This window comes from Apium graveolens, chromosome 4 (assembly GCF_009905375.1).
Source record: "Apium graveolens cultivar Ventura chromosome 4, ASM990537v1, whole genome shotgun sequence".
In the NCBI taxonomy this organism is placed as follows: domain Eukaryota; kingdom Viridiplantae; phylum Streptophyta; class Magnoliopsida; order Apiales; family Apiaceae; genus Apium; species Apium graveolens.
In genome coordinates this window covers 214,936,575-214,958,112 of record NC_133650.1, presented here as the reverse complement: position 1 = coordinate 214,958,112, position 21,538 = coordinate 214,936,575, and the positions used below count along the sequence as shown (strand labels likewise).

Sequence of the window (21,538 nt, the reverse complement as noted above, 5' to 3'; positions counted from 1 at the left end):
CTATTTTAAAATAGGCTTTCTTAATCCAAATCAACAATGTATTTTTCTTTAAGTTTCTTCTGCATTCTTTATTTTAACGTTTGAAGGTGAAATTTTATTTAAATACAACTCGAACATGGGATTCCATTTTCTCGTCGACAAAAAAGATCATTGAAGTCCAATCCTATGTTTAATTTTTCAATGTATCTTGAAGTCGTCCAGGTCTTGGTTGAAATTGGTAATACAATATTTGAGTTAGCCTTGCTGTTATAGCCAAATTTGGTACAAAAGTTATCCGGGTCAAAGTCGGGTCAATAGAACTCAATTTGGATGGACGCCAAGAATATAGGTTTTCACGGACAGCCAAGGATGGACGACCAAGGACAGATGACCAAGGAAGGACGTCCAAGGAAATAGGTTTTTGTTAGAAAAGTTAGGGTGAGCCCAAAACTTGGATAGCTTGGCGAACCAAAACTCTTGGACAGGTCAGGGCAAGCCCTTTCCATTGGAAGAGTTAGGGCGAGCCCTAAATATTTGATTGATAGATTCCTTGGACCGATTCCTCGGACTTGATTACTTTGACAGATTCATATATTGGCTTTTCTTGGACAGAGTTAAGGCGAGCCCTAACCGTTGAATAAGTTAGGGCGCCCCAATAAAGAGATCAAAGGCTAATAACAAAAGGTGGCGCCAACATACAGAAATGTTTGGGTGCACCCTTAGATTCTACTTGGCGCGGAATACAACTTTAATATGTTACATGGACGAGGACTTTGGATGTTTTAAGGAGGACGAAGTTTATTATTACTAACATATTTTTTGCAGGTACTCTATTGAAGAACTCCTTCCTGTAATGCAACCACAGTAAGGTGGTGTCCGTGGTCAGACCTCCAGGGGTATGCCTGGACGGAAGGCCTCCTCCTGTAGTCAATGAGTGTCCTCATTGGGGATGTGGGGTAAATTTTGGTGTGTGCTTTGGGAGCTCTGTCTCTGTAGTCAACGGGTGTTCTCATTGGGAGACTTCGGAGTATCCTGCACTTTGCACCCAAAAGCTTTGGATCACTTGTCGAGCAATCTGGTAGGGGCTCCTTATCCGGGGGACAAGGATGCGTCCAATATTTGGGGTGAACCACGACTATAACTGCATTTGTTAGGGCAAAAACACGCGCTAATATTAACGCAAGTATACACATTTGCAAGTAGTATAAGATATAAATCAGATTCGTTCCCACAGAGACTAGTTTAGGTTAAGTTCAATTTATGCACCTATACAACAATGTATGGTTATCGCTCAATGTTAAGACAAATAACAAATTGGGTTTTTATTAAACTAAGAGATTATACTAAATAACATTAACTAAGAGAATTGAGGTTGAATTAATATATATGATAAACATGGGATTCTAACTTCATTACTACTTCATTCAATAGCCTTTTCGTTCTTAACCTTAGCATGTGATGGTGATGACACTAATCAGATAACACAAAACTGATAAACGCCAACTTTAGTTGCACGAGTACCATTCTACCAGACATCCACAAAAGAGATAGAAGCTGAATAGGCACTAATTATATTAAGACTCTATATGTCTATAGAATTTGACAACATAACGGTTTAAGCACAAGTTATCCATAATGATTACATAGGGCAAGTAAAACGGTTAGAGTTACCAACTAATCATGTATACAATACATGAAACTATGCTAGCACGACAAGTTCTAAACCTCTATATTCACTGTTGCTTCAATAGAGATTAACACGCTATCTTATATGTTAGCTACGCACATAAGACGAATACGCACAACCAATACTAGGATATCAATCAATCACCACACACCAAGATATCGAAATAAATTAATTATTGACATCCATAAGTAAATCCGCTAGAATCCCATGATAACGATTAGCCCATAATTGAACTCATCATCATCATGGGTTCCAATAAAAGCATGGTATAAAACAAGGTCTTCATAAACTGAATAATAATTAAAGTACGAATAGGTTCAACAAGAATGAAAACGAGCATCCAAAGTTACAACTAATTCAAAGAATCACAAGTTGAAAACAAGATCTTCTTTTTCGGAGTTGTTTTGTGCTTCTAGGTCTTCTCCTTGGTATTCCAATCTTCCCAGATGATGAAAACCTTTTTTTAAGTATATATAAGCCCATATTGGACCTGAACCCTTAAAATTATCAAATTCCACTAAAAAAAGGCTTTTTCAGCGAAATCAGCCGCGCATTAGCAGGCAATCGCGCGCGGGTCAGAGGCGGCCCGTGTCACCAGGCGGTCGCGTGCACTTCTGACGCGGCCTCGTGCAGCCTTTCTGGAAAATTCTGATGAATCTTATTTTGCCCATAACTTGAGTTCTACTCGTCAGAATTAGGAAATTCAACTGTCCACGCGAAGCTAACGAGATTCTGTTCAACTTGACAATGGCCTTGGATTCCAAATCTGATGACTTTTTATCATATTTCCTTTAAAAGCTTCTTTCTTCATTTAAGTGATACCTGAAATGCAATAACACAAAAACACATCAAAATACCATCAACTTGAGTCCAAAACACCAATTTAAGCTTGTAATAAAGCATTCCAAGTGGATATAAAATTTACTTATCACACCCCCAAACTTGAATCGATGCTTGTCCTCAAGCATAAACGGACTCAAAATTACAAAACAAACCTAATACATGAATGCAACTACGTGAATGCAACTAAATGATAATGCAATCGATCCCCTCAGAATAAACATAACCAAATGAATAAGCCAGTGCCTCTAAGAATGCAATGACTTAAAATAGAGTTCGAATAAATCCCACAAACCAACTCACAAACCAGAAACGTGCGTGTGTGGAATGCTTAACAGATATCTCTCGATACTAGATCAATAACCATAACTTTTCTATCATCGAAACAATCAAAAGTTTATAAACAGAATAGACAATAAACGCATTATGACTCACAACACCTCCTTTCTACTAGAGTTATACAAGGATTCACACTATTATTGAACATATAACAAAGATGCTTATTTGACCGTACAATGAATGAGGTCCCAAAAGACTTATGCAATAATACCCATGTAGCGAGCGTTAGGTTAGCGGCTCCCAGACTATAAAAGCCTTAGGTCACTAGGAACAAAGTCCCCTAGAACTTAATAACTCGAGTATTAAAGAGCTCACTCTTGATCAATTATGCATAAACACATACTTTTTTTTCTTTTTTCTTTTCTTTTTTTCTTTTTTATTTTTTTTCAATAATTTCTGAATGAGTGTGTTTCGCTCCATCTCATTCAACCCTAGACTACTCATAAAAATATGAGCCGACTACTAGCTATTTGACGCCTAACCTTAGAACAACTAGCAATGAAATCCAAGTTTTTCTCCAGATAAAAAAAAAATCAGTGTTTTTACGTTATTACGAGAATATCACAAATTCTAAATATAACCAAGTGATTAAATCTCAACAACAAACAAGTATGATCATGATCTAGATAAAAAGCAACCCTGTCACACCCCCAACTTAAATAACAAAATAAATATAGCTATTACATCATTTTAATGAAGAATACACAACCAAAATCCAAGATCTTGCAGTTTAGGGTTTGGAACAGCCCAACACTACCAACTATTACATCAGATTACAAATACCGAGTCCTCAAACAACTATTATTACTTATTCTACCTGAGCTCGAACATAAGCATCAGCATCACAGGTCTTACGGGCAGTCTGCTTGAATCTAACCATAGCTGCTAGCTGTAATATAAGGGTAAAGCAAGAAGTGAGCCAAATGCTCAACAAGTGCTAACAGTACGACACAGAACATAAATTGAGATATACCTTTAAGAATGATAATGGAAAGACATAACCAAAGGTAACGAGAGATAAAAACTATGTGAGATGGCATCATTTTGCTTGCATCAAAACAATTTTAAAATCATGTCTTACTCAAAATCATTTTATGACGCTACGGATTACAGCCGGTGATCAGCCGCGAAGTAATCCCGAACCTCGCTGGGTTCTAAAACATTATTGGGAATCCCTAGGCAACTTTTAAGCCTAATATAAGTGTGGAAAGGACTCGCGTCTCAGTCCAGATCCACTATTCAAGAAAACATTTATCCCCCTTTGGGACTAAAAACCAACATTTTAATTATTTAAAAACCGATGCCGGTTTATGACAAAATCTCTTTTGACTATAAACGTTTTTATCAAGGGATTATAGATCAGCTCGAAACACGGGAAACAAGGTACTGAATATCAGAGCCATGATTCACAAAACTATTCTTTATTCAAGTAATTGAATGGTTTTCAAATATCAAGGATTGGACAAGAGGATTTAGTGAGACTAATGGATAATATGAAGGGTAATGCTAATTTGGGCTCAAAGCAATGGTTTCTCATCAAGGTTCAAGTGCTGGATCATCAAGAAGGTAAGCTTCAAGAATACTAAGGGTGTTAAGGTGTGAAGAATGATCTTTAACTCGGGACATATCAGAATTGTCAAGCTTTAGGATAAGAAAGAGGGTATCAATCAATGAGGAATCAAGCTGGTAAGTATCTGACTATCAGAATTCAAAGTAAGGTTCTATAGGGGTTCAAGTATCAGGATGAGATATTAATACTTAGGAAACATCAACATGTTAATCAAGGTGATCCATCAAGTAATATATCAATTCTTCTTTTTATCATGGCATTAAACTATCATGAAAGACTTTTGAACTACTTGCAATACGTACTCGAGGGTTCATGGCATCTCTATGTAACTCAAAGATAAACAAAAGATACGCTTGATTTAAATATGTCAAAATGACTCAGGATAATTGCATCAATATATATGAATTTGCAGTAAATACGAAGGTCAAGTTGAATCACTTGCCTTGAGATAGGCTGGTCTGGTCTGACTGGTATGAGCAACAACTGGAGCTTCACTCAACTTTTATGGCAAGTTTTCCCTCGTCTCGAGATCCTACATAAATAATAATAATCCTCATTATAATATATTCTCACCAACCTAACCTATTTACAACTCGAAATTAAACACGGATGGCACTTAGGCCTATATGCACTTAATTTATATTCACTTTTAAATTATAATTGCACACACATAGCCACATATTCACATATCATATATTAACATCAAATAACACCATATATACCATAATGCAACACTAGGCTTGGATGATCTCGACTTGCGACTTAAGTCACTTGGTCGCTAAACTAGACAAGGTCTTCTAATTTCGGCTTTCTAACTCGATGTGCCTTTCCTAAATTATCCAAAACCTATTGACCCTCACTTGTGCCTTTTTCTCTACTGACCTTATACCATCTTACAACTATGGTGGTTGACCTAATACTCACTTCTATGTGTTCTAAAACTATGTGGTAAGTGATAGTGCTCACTGGTGCAAATTTCAGAATGACAACTATGATTTCTTGAGTACATTAGACATTCTTAAACTACAAGTTTTTCTTCAAAACTTTTACACAAGACTCTCCTGACCTAAGGGCATCTCACAAACTTGATGTGGCTCAAGGGCCTGGCTTGGGCCTTCTTGGGCCTAAGCTAAAAGTCCAAGGTTCCCCTGTTTTTCTTGGCAGAAAATGCCCTGACTTGAATTAACTTGTGACACATGGTTCTAGCTCATATCCTATGAACTATGGTTGGAAAAACTTCTCTGACATAACCTCTAACTAAGGCCCAATTGGGCCTAATGAGGGTCTACCCATGACATGGTCAAATCTCCCTCTTTCCAAGTTGTAACAAAACTGTCCCCTGCTGGACAGATTTTGTGATTCTACTTGTGCACCTAACCAAATGACATGCAAACCTCTAACCAACTCCTAAAACCTATTATATACTCCCAATATTAACTTCTGGTATCTTGGGCCTCAAAGTGCACACCAATGACATGGTCAAAACTCACTCTAAACCTCAGGGTGTTATACTGATTTTTCTGCAGAAACTATAACTCTCATTTTCCAAGGTTTTTGACTTGACAAACTCAACTAACAACAACTAAATACTTAAACCAAGGCTTATACATGGTATTCTACTGAACTAACTCCCTTTTTCTCAAAACAACCTTGGTGAGATCATCCTTACCTAAGGTACAATTATGGCAAAACAAAAGAGACTACTCTTCACAAATCACAAATCTTCATGCTTTTGAAACAACAAGATATATATTTTTATAAAAGATAACCACGAATTATTACCATGCAACAAGAAGCATAAATCAATATTAACACATTATACCTACTGAAATTAAGGCTCACTAACAAAATCTTTCCAAATGATCAAAATCTTACAACATTCTAAGAGAAATCCTCATGCATGCATGCCTTCGGGTTTTTCAAACCAAAACAACATATGTTCTACACATATTCCATCTTAAAATTGACATGCAAGCCTAGCATAAGGTATACCTAGATGATCACTTAGCATGCAAGGAGTTTTATCAAATTTTCACTACAAAGTTCAAGTCATTATCACATATACATGCAAAAATTGATCAAAACAACAAGAATGATTTCAAGGACCATTTATTCGGCTCCCATATGGTCATGGCCGAATAAAATGGATTGAAATGGCCATTAAATCATGAAGAGTTTTCTTCTCAAGACTTGGCACTTATCCATTCATTGTAGTCCTCTCAAAAACAACCTTAAATCCATAAGAATCAAGATTGTATTTTGAGTTTCAACTAAAACCTTAACATGCAACTTTAAAACTTAAACTTTGTACTCAAAACTCTTTGGAATATATGTGATCATGGTATGGTAAGTAACATTTACTTGTGTAGAAGGTGGAAACTTGGTGGAGGAATGAAAAAAATGGGGAGGGGGTTGGTTTCGGGTAAAAAACCGAGAGAAGGAAGGGGAGGGCCGAGAGTGAGAGAGTGAGGAGGGTGGGAGGAGAAAGTGTGATGGTGAGTGGAGTGGATGATTACATCAATTGCTTGCTTTATGGTTTTTGGTTTGGCAAATGTGAGTGGAAATGAGAATTGACAAGACTATCCCTCCACTTTTACTTGGTATATTTTGCATGCAAGGGCAAAGAAGGAATTTGGCTAGAAAATTAAGAGTTAGTGGGGTTGGAATTGTCTCTTTAGCCCTTTGAATTGAATAGGGAAGGATTTGCATGCAAGGACAACCATGTAATTTGATAATTATGACAACTAACATTTATAAAGATTTATTTTATAAAATAAAATACAAGTTCAAAAATTATAAAATTTATATCATAAAATAACTTGGATTTTTAGAGACTTTATAAAATCATTTTCAAAATTTGTGAAAAAAATTCCTTTTAAAAGAAAATTTTTCCAAAGCTTAGAATATTCCTTATAAATCAAAAATAAAGAAATTAAATAAACTCTTGCTTTGAAAAATCATATACTACACAAAGCAAATTTATAACGCAGAAATTTTCACTCACTCTAGCGTACAATCATTGAATATATTTTCATTTGACTTAAATATTATACCAAATCCATAAATAATATTACATAAAATAAGGGGATTCTGTCCCCAGAATCTAAGAGAAAAGATGAGGATGCTGGGAACGCATATCAGACTCTAACTCCCAAGTCGACTCTTCGACCTTAGGGTTCCTCAAAAGTACTTTTACTAACTTTACGGATTTATTTCTAAGACTCTTTACTTGCCAGTCGAGTATTTTAACCGGTTGCTCCACAAATGACAGGTCTGCCTCAATTTCTACAGGTTCATATTCTATCACATGGCTAGCGTCAGGATTGTACTTCTTAAGCAACGACACATGGAACACATTATGCACATGCCGATACTGAGGTGGTAAGGCCAACTCGTAGGCCACCTTTCCCACTTGACTCAAAATCTCAAAAGGACCTATGTATCTAGGTGCTAACTTCCCTTTCTTGCCAAATCTTATCAACCCTTTCCTAGGTGACACCTTCAGCAACACAGCTTCGCCAATTTGGAATTGAACGTCCTTACGTGCTGGATCCGCATACTTCCTCTGTCTATCTTGAGCAGCAAGCAATCTTTTCTGAATTAACTTGACCGAGTCATGCAACTGTTGTACCAAATCCGAGCCGAGAATTCTTCCCTCTCCTACTTCATTCCGATTTGTTGGTGATCTACATTTTCGCCCGTATAAAGCTTCGTATGGTGGCATGCCGATACTGGAATGATAGCTGTTGTTGTAAGAGAATTCAATCAATGGCAAATGGTCGTCCCAACTTCCTGCAAAATCGATTGCACAACTGCGCAACATGTCTTCAATTGTTTGAATTGTTCTTTCACTCTGGCCATCCGTCTGTGGGTGGTACGCCGTGCACATATTCAACTTCGTGCCAAGACACTCCTGAAATTGCTTCCAGAATCTTGAGTTAAATCGGGGATCTCTGTCTGAAACTATTGATACGGGTACTCCATGCCTTAGTACGATTTCGCGCACATACAAATGAACCAACTTGTCTAATGACGACTTCTCGTTTATTGGAAGGAAATGCGCCGACTTCGTAAGACGATCAACTATAACCCATATTGCGTCATGTCCGGATTTCGTTCGCGGTAGTCCTACTATAAAGTCCATAGCAATATTTTCCCATTTCCATTCTGGAATCTTCAGGGGCTGAATTAATCCGCTTGGTCGTTGATGTTCTTCCTTTACTTTCTGACAAGTATAGCACTTTGCAACCCATTCTGCCACGTCTCGCTTCATATTTGGCCACCAAAAGTTCTTCTTTAAGTCTCGATACATCTTGGTGCTTCCCGGGTGGATTGAAAATTTTGAATTGTGGGCTTCATGGAGGATCTCATTCTTTAATTCAGGTACATGGGGAATCCATATTCTGGATGAAAACCTTAGTATCCCTTGCTCATCCCTTTGAGTATTAATCTCCTCTCCAGATAACTGTTTCTTCTCTTTTTCCATTACTTCCTCTTGACACTTCTTTATCTTTTCCACTAGTGTTGGCTGAAAGGTCATTGCACGACAAACTTCCGCAACTTTTCCATAAGCATAAAGTTCCAATTTCAATATTTCGATTTCTCCAGTTAACTCTTTTGATGTTATCATCATATTCAATCTCTCCTTCCTACTCAGAGCATCGGCCACTACGTTCGCCTTTCCAGGATGGTAATTTATCGAGCAGTCATAGTCCTTGATCAATTCCAGCCATTTCCTCTGCCTCATATTGAGCTCTTTCTGAGTAAAAATGTACTTTAAACTCTTGTGATCCGTGTAGATTTCACACTTCTCTCCATAGAGGTAATGTCTCCAGATCTTGAGTGCGAACACTATAGCGGCTAGTTCCAAGTCATGCGTCGGGTACTTTAACTCATGCGGCTTCAACTTTCTTGACGCATATGCGATCACTTTACTGTGTTGCATCAACACACAACCCAAACCCTTATGTGAAGCGTCGCTGAATATTACAAAATTCCCTTGATCATCTGGAAGTACCAACACCGGAGCTGTTACCAACTTCTACTTTAATTCTTGAAAGCTATCTTCACATTCTGCACTCCATTCAAACTTTTGATTCTTTCTGGTTAACTTGGTCAATGGCGTGGCGATCTTCGAGAAATCCTTGACGAATCTTCTATAGTATCCGGCCAATCCTAGAAAACTTCGCACTTCCGTAGGAGTCTTTGGCCTCTCCCAATTCATAACTGCCTCAATCTTTGCCGGATCCACTTTAACTCCCTCATTTCCAATAACATGCCCCAAAAATTGAACTTCCTTTAACCAAAACTCATATTTGGTAAACTTGACATACAACTTCTCTTGTCGGAGTATCTCCAATGCTATCCAGAGGTGCTGCATATGTTCTTCTTCTGACTTAGAATAAATAAGGATGTCATCAATGAATACCACGACAAATTTGTCCAAATACTTCTTAAATACCCGATTCATCAGATCCATAAATGCGGTCGGAGCGTTGGTCAATCCAAACGGCATTACTAGGAATTCATAATGCCCATATCTGGTCCTGAATGCGGTCTTAGGAATATCTTCTTCTTTGATCTTTAATTGATGGTATCCCGATCTCAAATCAATCTTCGAAAAGCATTTTGCTCCCTTCAACTGATCAAAAAGGTCATCTATCCTTGGTAGCGGGTAACGGTTCTTGATCGTCACCTTATTCAGCTCCCGGTAATCTATGCATAGACGCACACTCCCATCTTTCTTCTTTACAAACAGAACAGGTGCTCCCCATGGCGACGTACTTGGTCGTATCATTCCTTTATCCAATAATTCTTGTAGCTGGCTCGCCAACTCTTTCATTTCTGCTGGTGCCATCCTATAGGGGGCCTTTGAAACTGGTTCCGTGCCTGGAGCAAGGTTGATCTCGAACTCAATTTGTCGATCTGGTGGTAAGCCTGGTAGCTCGTCGGGAAACACATCGGGAAACTCGCTAACTACAGGAATATCTTCCATGCTGAGGCTACCTCTCTCTGAATCCACTACATATGCTAGGAACGACTCACAACCTTTTCTAAGCAACTTCTTAGCCTGAATGATTGTAAGAAATAGTTGCTCTTGCCTCTGCCCCTTAAATATTACCTTCTCTCCACTCTTCGTCTTTAAATACACTCTCTTGGTCTTACAATTAATCTGAGCGCTATTCTCTCCTAACCAATCCATTCCTAAAATTATATCAAACTCTCCCAACTTGAAGAGTATCAAGTCGGCTGAAAACTTATATCCCGAAATATCGATCTCACACTTTGGACAAAATTGATTCACAAGAATCTTCTCTTGGTTTGCAATTACCACATTTACTACCTCACTCATAATCGTTTTATCACATTGGAGCTTATCAACAAAAGATTCTGATATGAAAGATCTTGTTGCTCCCGAATCAATCAATACTTTAGCCTTGACATTATTGAGTAAAAGTGTACCTGCTATCACTTCAGAATTCTGAACAGCATCTTTCATCTTTAGATCAAATGTCCTTGCTGTTGCTTGCGGGGTTAGTGCGGGTGGTGGAGGTAATGCCAATACCTCAGCTGGCACGCTTGCACTGGTACTTGCCATGTTCATCAGAGCTTTGACTGGTCCTGTTGCCTTACACTCCCTAGCCATGTGTCCAGTCTTCCCACATTTGTAGCACGTAACTCCTGGCTTCTGCATCTTGCACTCATTTGCCAAATGTCCCTTCTGATTGCACCTATAACAGGTCATACTCAGCTTATTGCATACTCCGGGGTGCCTTCTTCCACAGTGCTTGCATTCCGGTCTCTGGAACCTGTTTTCTCCAACTTGCCCTTGGCTTGCCGGGTTGTTCCCTTTTGATTCTTGCCTTTTTCCCAAATTTCCCTTCTTTTGAAAATTTCCGCCCTTCTGGAAGCCAATCCTCTTTACATTCCGATCTTGCGTACTTCCAGCTTCAGACTTTTCTCCATAAAACAGAACCTTCCTCTTCTTGTTATCCCTCTCTTTCCTTGACTGCATCCCATTATTTTCAATCAGAGCAGCTTTCTGTACTACTCCCGCATAAGTTTCAAGCTCAAACATAGCCACCCTATCTCTGATCCAAGGCTCCAATCCTTGCTGAAATTTCTTTGGTTTTTCCTCCTCAGTGCTGGTATACTTTGTCACAAACCTTGACAACTCAGTGAACTTCTTCTCATACTCCAATACAGTCATATTCCCTTGCTTCAACTCCAGAAATTTTAGCTCCATCTGATTCTTCATGTACTTAGGGTAATACTTGTCCAGAAATAACTTTTTAAATCTCTCCCAAGAAACCTGTTGAGTGACTTCCATAGCCTTTACTGATTCCCACCAATAGATGACTTCTCTCTTCAAGAAGTAAGTAGCATACGGCGTCTTCTGATCGTCTCCTAACTGCACCAACTCAAAAGCCCTTTCCATCTCCTTGATCCATGTGTTAGCTATCACTGGATCAGTGGTATCATGAAATACAAGTGGATTCACATTCTGAAAAGCCTTGAAAGTGACAATTTGTCTAGGTGGTACTGGTGGTTCAGGTGGTTGGTGTGGCTCACGGTTATCTTGGTTTTCAATTCGTTGTTGAAGAGTTAGTTGTTGTTGAGCTATAGCATTGGTTTGCTGTTGCAAGGTTTCCAGTAGTCGAAGAATATTTGGGTCTGTGGTGAAGGTGGTTGTTGAGTTCTTCTTTTTGGGAGGCATGATCTGAAATAAGAGTTGTGTCAAAACAGATATGAATGATAAAATGATTCGAGGGTATCGCATGGGATTCTCATTTACATATGGGGTCAAGTTTCCAAATTAAGCAGATATGATGATAAAAACATAAAATAACAATTGAGAGCAAATGGAACAATAGCACATAATTATTGAAATTTTAAAGGTCACAGTACATAAGATTGGGACATAGTCTGATTCTAGGATTAACAGGCTTATTTAAAGGAAAAACGGAAATAACTGGGGATTCCATAGAGTCTGATAGTACAACAACATGAAAGGTAAATGGAAAGAACTAAGGCTCCACTCCATCTGAACGGGGCTTGGTAGTCTTTTCCTCTCGAAGCGTCTTCACAATGCTTTGGAGCTCATCTGCCACCATCTGAATGACATACTGGCTGGTACGGTCCCGGTGCGCTGGCATCTCCTCAAGCTTAGTGTTGACGTACCGAACCAAGGTCTCAAGTCTCGCAGTCATCTGCTCCTTGGGCTTCCCTTCGTAGTTTCGGCTGTCCGGATACACGTTCTTCAGTCGGTCTATCAGTCGGTCGTACTTGCCCTGAAGCATGTCGAACTCGCGCCTCAACTCAGCATACACGGAGAAAGCAATAGTGTCGTCCGACCCAGAGGATGACGAGGAATGCGCCCTTTGCTGACAACCAATAAGAGGAGTATTAATAATAATTTACTTCACCTACTCTCTCGCGTAATATCTATAACCTACACACAAATCCTATAACCTATTTGGGCTGTCCAGGGACTCTAAACCGTAGCTCTGATACCAAAACCTGTCACACCCCCAACTTAAATAACAAAATAAATATAGCTATTACATCATTTTAATGAAGAATACACAACCAAAATCCAAGATCTTGCAGTTTAGGGTTTGGAACAGCCCAACACTACCAACTATTACATCATATTACAAATACCGAGTCCTCACACAACTATTATTACTTATTCTACCTGAGCTCGAACATAATCATCAGCATCACAGGTCTTACGGGCAGTCTGCTTGAATCTAACCATAGCTGCTAGCTGTAATATAAGGGTAAAGCAAGAAGTGAGCCAAATGCTCAACAAGTGCTAACAGTACGACACAGAACATAAATTGAGATATACCTTTAAGAATGATAATGGAAAGACATAACCAAAGGTAACGAGAGATAAAAACTATGTGAGATGGCATCATTTTGCTTGCATCAAAACAATTTTAAAATCATGTCTTACTCAAAATCATTTTATGACGCTACGGATTACAGCCGGTGATCAGCCGCGAAGTAATCCCGAACCTCGCTGGGTTCTAAAACATTATTGGGAATCCCTAGGCAACTTTTAAGCCTAATATAAGTGTGGAAAGGACTCGCATCTCAGTCCAGATCCACTATTCAAGAAAACATTTATCCCCCTTTGGGACTAAAAACCCACATTTTAATTATTTAAAAACTGATGCCAGTTTATGACAAAATCTCTTTTGACTGTAAACGTTTTTATCAAGGGATTATAGATCAGCTCGAAACACGGGAAACAAGGTACTGAATATCAGAGCCATGATTCACAAAAATATTCTTTATTCAAGTAATTGAATGGTTTTCAAATATCAAGGATTGGACAAGAGGATTTAGTGAGACTAATGGATAATATGAAGGGTAATGCTAATTTGGGCTCAAAGCAATGGTTTCTCATCAAGGTTCAAGTGATGGATCATCAAGAAGGTAAGCTTCAAGAATACTAAGGGTGTTAAGGTGTGAAGAATGATCTTTAACTCGGGACATATCAGAATTGTCAAGCTTTAGGATAAGAAAGAGGGTATCAATCAATGAGGAATCAAGCTGGTAAGTATCTGACTATCAGAATTCAAAGTAAGGTTCTATAGGGGTTCAAGTATCAGGATGAGATATTAATACTTAGGAAACATCAACATGTTAATCAAGGTGATCCATCAAGTAATATATCAATTCTTCTTTTTATCATGGCATTAAACTATCATGAAAGACTTTTGAACTACTTGCAATACGTACTCGAGGGTTCATGGCATCTCTATGTAACTCAAAGATAAACAAAAGATACGCTTGATTTAAATATGTCAAAATGACTCAGGATAATTGCATCAATATATATGAATTTGCAGTAAATACGAAGGTCAAGTTGAATCACTTGCCTTGAGATAGGCTGGTCTGGTCTGACTGGTAGGAGCAACAACTGGAGCTTCACTCGACTTTTATGGCAAGTTTTCCCTCGTCTCGAGATCCTACATAAATAATAATAATCCTCATTATAATATATTCTCACCAACCTAACCTATTTACAACTCGAAATTAAACACGGATGGCACTTAGGCCTATATGCACTTAATTTATATTCACTTTTAAATTATAATTGCACACACATAGCCACATATTCACATATCATATATTAACATCAAATAACACCATATATACCATAATGCAACACTAGGCTTGGATGATCTCGACTTGCGACTTAAGTCACTTGGTCGCTAAACTAGACAAGGTCTTCTAATTTCGGCTTTCTAACTCGATGTGCCTTTCCTAAATTATCCAAAACCTATTGACCCTCACTTGTGCGTTTTTCTCTACTGACCTTATACCATCTTACAACTATGGTTGTTGACCTAATACTCACTTCTAAGTGTTCTAAAACTATGTGGTAAGTGATAGTGCTCACTGGTGCAAATTTCAGAATGACAACTATGGTTTCTTGAGTACATTAGACATTCTTAAACTACAAGTTTTTCTTCAAAACTTTTACACAAGACTCTCCTTACCTAAGGGCATCTCAAAAACTTGATGTGGCTCAAGGGCCTGGCTTGGGCCTTCTTGGGCCTAAGCTAAAAGTCCAAGGTTCCCCTGTTTTTCTTGGCAGAAAATGCCCTGACTTGAATTAACTTGTGACACATGGTTCTAGCTCATATCCTATGAACTATGGTTGGAAAAACTTCTCTGACATACCCTCTAACTAAGGCCCAATTGGGCCTAATGAGGGTCTACCCATGACATGGTCAAATCTCCCTCTTTCCAAGTTGTAACAAAACTGTCCCCTGCTGGACAGATTTTGTGATTCTACTTGTGCACCTAACCAAATGACATGCAAACCTCTAACCAACTCCTAAAGCCTATTATATACTCCCAATATTAACTTCTGGTAGCTTGGGCCTCAAAGTGCACACCAATGACATGGTCAAAACTCACTCTAAACCTCAGGGTGTTATACTGATTTTTCTGCAGAAACTATAACTCTCATTTTCCAAGGTTTTTGACTTGACAAACTCAACTAACAACAACTAAATACTTAAACCAAGACTTATACATGGTATTCTACTGAACTAACTCCCTTTTTCTCAAAACAACCTTGGTGAGATCATCCTTACCTAAGGTACAATTATGGCAAAACAAAAGAGACTACTCTTCACAAATCACAAATCTTCATGCTTTTGAAACAACAAGATATATATTTTTATAAAAGATAACCACGAATTATTACCATGCAACAAGAAGCATAAATCAATATTAACACATTATACCTACTGAAACTAAGGCTCACTAACAAAATCTTTCCAAATGATCAAAATCTTACAACATTCTAAGAGAAATCCTCATGCATGCATGCCTTCGGGTTTTTCAAACCAAAACAACATATTTTCTACACATATTCCATCTTAAAATTGACATGCAAGCCTAGCATAAGGTATACCTAGATGATCACTTAGCATGCAATGAGTTTTATCAAATTTTCACTACAAAGTTCAAGTCATTATCACATATACATGCAAAAATTGATCAAAACAACAAGAATGATTTCAAGGACCATTTATTCGGCTCCCATATGGTCATGGCCGAATAAAATGGATGGAAATGGCCATTAAATCATGAAGAGTTTTCTTCTCAAGACTTGGCACTTATCCATTCATTGTAGTCCTCTCAAAAACAACCTTAAATCCATAAGAATCAAGATTGTATTTTGAGTTTCAACTAAAACCTTAACATGCAACTTTAAAACTTAAACTTTCTACTCAAAACTCTTTGGAATATATGTGATCATGGTATGGTAAGTAACATTTACTTGTGTAGAAGGTGGAAACTTGGTGGAGGAATGAAGAAAATGGGGAGGGGGTTGGTTTCGGCTAAAAAACCGAGAGAAGGAAGGGGAGGGCCGAGAGTGAGAGAGTGAGGAGGGTGGGAGGAGAAAGTTTGATGGTGAGTGGAGTGGATGATTACATCAATTGCTTGCTTTATGGTTTTTGGTTTGGCAAATGTGAGTGGGAATGAGAATTGACAAGACTATCCCTCCACTTTTACTTGGTTTATTTTGCATGCAAGGGCAAAGAAGGAATTTGGCTAGAAAATTAAGAGTTAGTGGGGTTGGAATTGTCTCTTTAGCCCTTTGAATTGAATAGGAAAGGATTTGCATGCAAGGACCACCATGTAATTTGATAATTATGACAACTAACATTTATAAAGATTTATTTTTATAAAATAAAATACAAGTTCAAAAATTATAAAATTTATATCATAAAATAACTTGGATTTTTAGAGACTTTATAAAATCATTTTCAAAATTTGTGAACAAAATTCCTTTTAAAAGAAAATTTTTCCAAAGCTTAGAATATTCCTTATAAATCAAAAATAAAGAAATTAAATACACTCTTGCTTTGAAAAATCATATACTACACAAAGCAAATTTATAGCGCAGAAATTTTCACTCACTCTAGCGTACAATCATTGAATATATTTTCATTTGACTTAAATATTATACCAAATCCATAAATAATATTACATAAAATGTCGGTCGTAACAAACCCTATAAGACTTTGTAAAAATATTTGTTTCTGACATGCAAATCAATTCATTAGGACTTAAACATCCCTCTATTCGTCAACACCACACTCAAATCAACATCAACTTATCAAATATCATAGTTCATCTTAAGGGATCATGCTAAATATGCATGCAAATGCAACTATATGAAATCACATAAAAATAAACAAATATGTCCTAAATGAACAATCATGCAAAAATATGAATGAACTATAACTAAACATGCAATATGAATCTATATGAATCTATATGGACACACACACTACTAATCCTTACATTATCACCCCCAAACTTAAAATTTTCAATGTCCTTATTGAAGGTAATGATAAGAATTTCAGGCATACCTAGTCATCGGAAAGATCACCCTCCTCGGGTGGAGGATCAGGTGGCCAATCAACCTCGCCGCCAGTGTCTCGACAAACAGTACCGAAAGCGTGTGTCATATCTTTAGCAAAATATTGGTGGATGACATGCATGGCCTCCACACGCCTAGTCAATCTTCTATACTGTGCATCACCAACACCAGTCCTATCAACTGCTTGTGGTGCACGAGAGGGACCATCTGTAAGCTCGGCAGAAACCTGTCGGTCACCCTTTACATCGTCAAAAGTATATCCCAACCCCTTGTCAGGGGGTGCACCTAAGAATGCATAACTCAAGTGATCTGGTAGTGGGTTGAGCTCAAGTGTGGGAACATCTTCAGTCGATGGCTCGAGACGTTCCTTAGAAATTTTCAGCCCTACTAACCCACTGAAATCGAATGGCATATCCAACTTCCTCTTCCACAGAGGTGCATTCAAAACCTGCAGTTGCTCTGCTCCTTCCTTGTCATCAATAACTGATTACCCCATTAAGGAGCTCTCTACGGTCTCTGACCTTGGCAATTGCTCAAGTTCTGAATTCCTGACAGAGTCTACCCACTCTACTTTAAAGCACTGCTCTTTAGCTGTGGATAACTTTATTACCTTAAACACATTAAAGTGACCTTCTGATCATGAACCTTCATCGTAAGCTCTCCTTTTTATACATCAATCATAGTTCGGCCTATAGCCAAGAATGGTCTTCCTAAGATGATGGGAATCTTCTTATCTTCCTCAAAATCAAGAATTACAAAGTCAGCAGGGAAGATGAGTTTATCCACCTTGACCAAGACATCTTCCCCTATACCTCATGGATAAGCGATGGAATGGTCAGCTAGTAGCAATGACATGTATGTTGGTTTTGGATCAGGCAGACCAAGCTTCTTGAAGATAGATAAGGGCATCAGATTGATGCTAGCTCCTAAATCACATAAACACTTGTCGAATAACAAGTTTCTGATGGTGCAAGGAATAGTGAAGCTTCCATGATCTTTAAGCTTCGGAGGCAACTTCTGTTACAGCACAGCACTGCATTCCTCCGTTAGAGCAACAGTCTCTAAGTCATTGAGCTTTACTTTTCGAGAGAGAATACCTTTCATAAACCTTGCATAGCTAGGTATCTGTTCAAGAGCTTCAGCGAAAGGTATGTTGATATGAAGTTTCTTGAACACCTCCAAAAACTTCTCAAACTGCTTATCCAGCTTTTTCTTCTGCAGCCTCTTGGGAAAAGGAGGTGGAAGATAGATCTGTTTCTCCCCTGTATTACCCTCAGGAGGAGTGCATTCCAGAGTAGTCTTCCTTGGTTCTACCTCTGCTTCCTTCTGCACTTCTTCTTCAGCCACAATTGCATTTTCTGAAACTTGAGATTTTTCAGGCTCTTCGTCTTGCTGAATTTGGGGGTTTGCGACCTTTCCAGACCTTAAGGTGATGGCGTACACCTGTTCTTCAACTTTCCTCTTGCCTGGATTTGTTTCTGTATCACTAGGAAGCATTCATGGTGGTCGATTCAATAAGGCATTAGCAATTTGCCCTATTTAGTTCTCCAAAGTCTTGATAGAAACAACCTGGGTTTGGCATATAAGAGCCTGGTTTTTGCACAAAAGCCTCAACTCCTCCAATTCAGATTTTTCATTTGAAGATAGACCTGCATCATGAGTTTGTTGTTGAAGTTAGAGTTGTTGTCTTCATGCAAATTGTTGCTGAAAACCAAGAGGGTTGAATAGCTTATTTCCAAACTGCTAGAATGGTTGTTGCATCGCATTCTGATTGTTGCTCCAGCTGAAGTTAGGATGATTCCAGTTATCAGGATGATAAGTGTCTGGAAATGGTTGCAACGATCTCTAAAAGTTGCTCACAAACTGAGCTGATTCACTAGATATAGCACATTGCTCCGTCACATGCGAACCTGCACATAGCTCACAAACACTGGTTATTTGCTTAACACTATAGTTAGCCAGAGAATCGATCTTTATAGACAACGCCTTTAGTTAAGCAGTGATAGCCGTAGCTGTATCCACTTCAAGAACTCCTGCTACCTTGCCCTGTGGACATCTCTGGGTTGGATACTGATATTCATTAGCAGCCATTAGTTCACTTAGATCATAAGCTTCCTCATAGCTCTTTGCCCATAATGCTCCGCCTGATGCTGCATCGAGCATGGGTCTGGACTGTGCTCCCAACCCATTATAAAAATAATTGATGATCATCCAATCAGGCATTCCATGATGAGGACACTTCCTAAGCATCTCCTTGTAGTGCTCCCAAGATTCACATAGCGATTCTCCCGTTTGCTGCACAAATTGAGTAATAGCATTCCAGAGTGCAGCTGTCTTCGCCATAGGGAAGAATTTAGTAAGAAACTTCTGAGTAAGATCTTCCCAAGTAGTAATCGAACCAGCTGGTAGAGAGTGTAACCAGCTCTTAGCCTTGTCCCTCAGAGAGAATGGGAACAGTCTCAGCTTCACAGCATCTTCAGAAACACCGTTGAACTTGAAGGTGTCGCAGATCTTAATGAAATCCCTAATGTGCATATTGGAATCTTTCGTTGAAGAACCCCGAAACTGGATTGAATTCTACACCCATTGAATTATGTCAGGCTTGATCTCGAAGGTATTAGCTGTGATAGCTGGCCGGACAATGCTAGATTGAATGTCATTGATCTTGGGTTTGAGAAAAATCCATCAAGGCTTTCGTTCGTGCTGCTGGATCTCCCATTGTAATAAGTACCTGAAACATAAACAAATAAATCGGGAAAGTAAAAGAATCCGAGTCAGTGAACTTTACCGACCACTGATGACAAGCACATAAACTAAAAATTAACACCGAGTCCCCGGCAGCGGCGCCAAAAACTTGTTAGGGCGAAAACACGTGCTAATATTCATGCAAGTATACGCGTTCGCAAGTAGTATAAGATATAAATCAGATTCGTTCCCACAGAGACTGGTTTAGGTTAAGTTCAATTTATGCACCTATGCAACAATGTATGGTTATCGCTCAATGCTAAGACAAATAACAAATTGGGTTTTTATTAAACTAAGAGATTCTACTAAATAACATTAACTAAGAGAATTGAGGTTGAATTAATATATATGACAAACATGGGATTCTAACTTTATTACTACTTTATTCAATAGCATTTTCATTCTTAACCTTAGCATGTGATGATGATGACACTAATCAGATAACACAAAACTGATAAATGCCAACTTTCGTTGCACGAGTACCATTCTACCAGACATCCACAAAAGAGATAAAAGCTGAATAGGCACCAATTATATTGAGACCCTATATGTCTATAGAATTTGACAACATAACGGTTTAAGCACAAGTTATCCATAATGATTATATAGGGCATGTAAAACGGTTAGAGTTACCCACTAATCATGCATATAATACATGAACCTATGCTAGCATGGCAAGTTCTAAACCTCTATTTTCACTGTCGCTCCAATAGAGATTAACACGCTATCTTATATGTTAGCTACGCACATAAGACAAATAAGCACAACCAATACTAGGATATCAATCAATCACCACACACCAAGATATCGAAACAAATTAATTATTGAAATTCATAAGTAAATTCGCTAGAATCCCATGATAACGATTAGCCCATAATTCAACTCATCGTCATCATGGGTTCAAATGAAAGCATGGTATAAAATAAGGTCTTAATAAACTGAATAATAATTAAAGTACGAATAAACGAGATCTAGGTTCAACAAGAACGAAAACGAGCATCCAAAGTTACAACGAATTCAAAGAATCACAAGTTGAAAACAAGATCTTCTTTTTCGGAGTTGTTTTGTGCTTCTAAGTCTTCTCCTTGGTATCCTGATGTTCCCGGATGATGAAAACCCTTTTTTTAAGTATATATAAGCCAATATTGGACCTGAACCCTTAAAATTATCAAATTCCACTCAAAAAAAGGATTTTTTAGCGAAATCAGCCGTGCATCAGCAGGCGGTCGCGCGCAGGTCGGAGGCGGCCGCGTGTCAGCAGCCGGTCACGTGCACTTCTGATGCGGCCGCGTATAGCCTTTCTGGAATATTCTGATGAATCTTATTTTATCCATAACTTGAGTTCTACTCATCAGAATTAGGCGATTCAACTGTCCACGTGAAGCTAACGAGATTCTCTATAACTTGACAATGGCCGTGGATTCCAAATCTGATCACTTTTCATCATATTTCCTTT

At 38.3% G+C, this 21,538-nt stretch overlaps 1 non-coding gene across 1 annotated transcript; it reads left to right on the top strand.

Annotated features, from left to right (window-relative positions):
• Positions 1-19,558: 19,558 nt before the first annotated feature.
• LOC141721917 (small nucleolar RNA R71) lies at positions 19,559-19,665 on the top strand. The gene has a single exon (XR_012574958.1). It is a non-coding gene; the product is annotated as a small nucleolar RNA R71 (small nucleolar RNA).
• Positions 19,666-21,538: the final 1,873 nt, after the last annotated feature.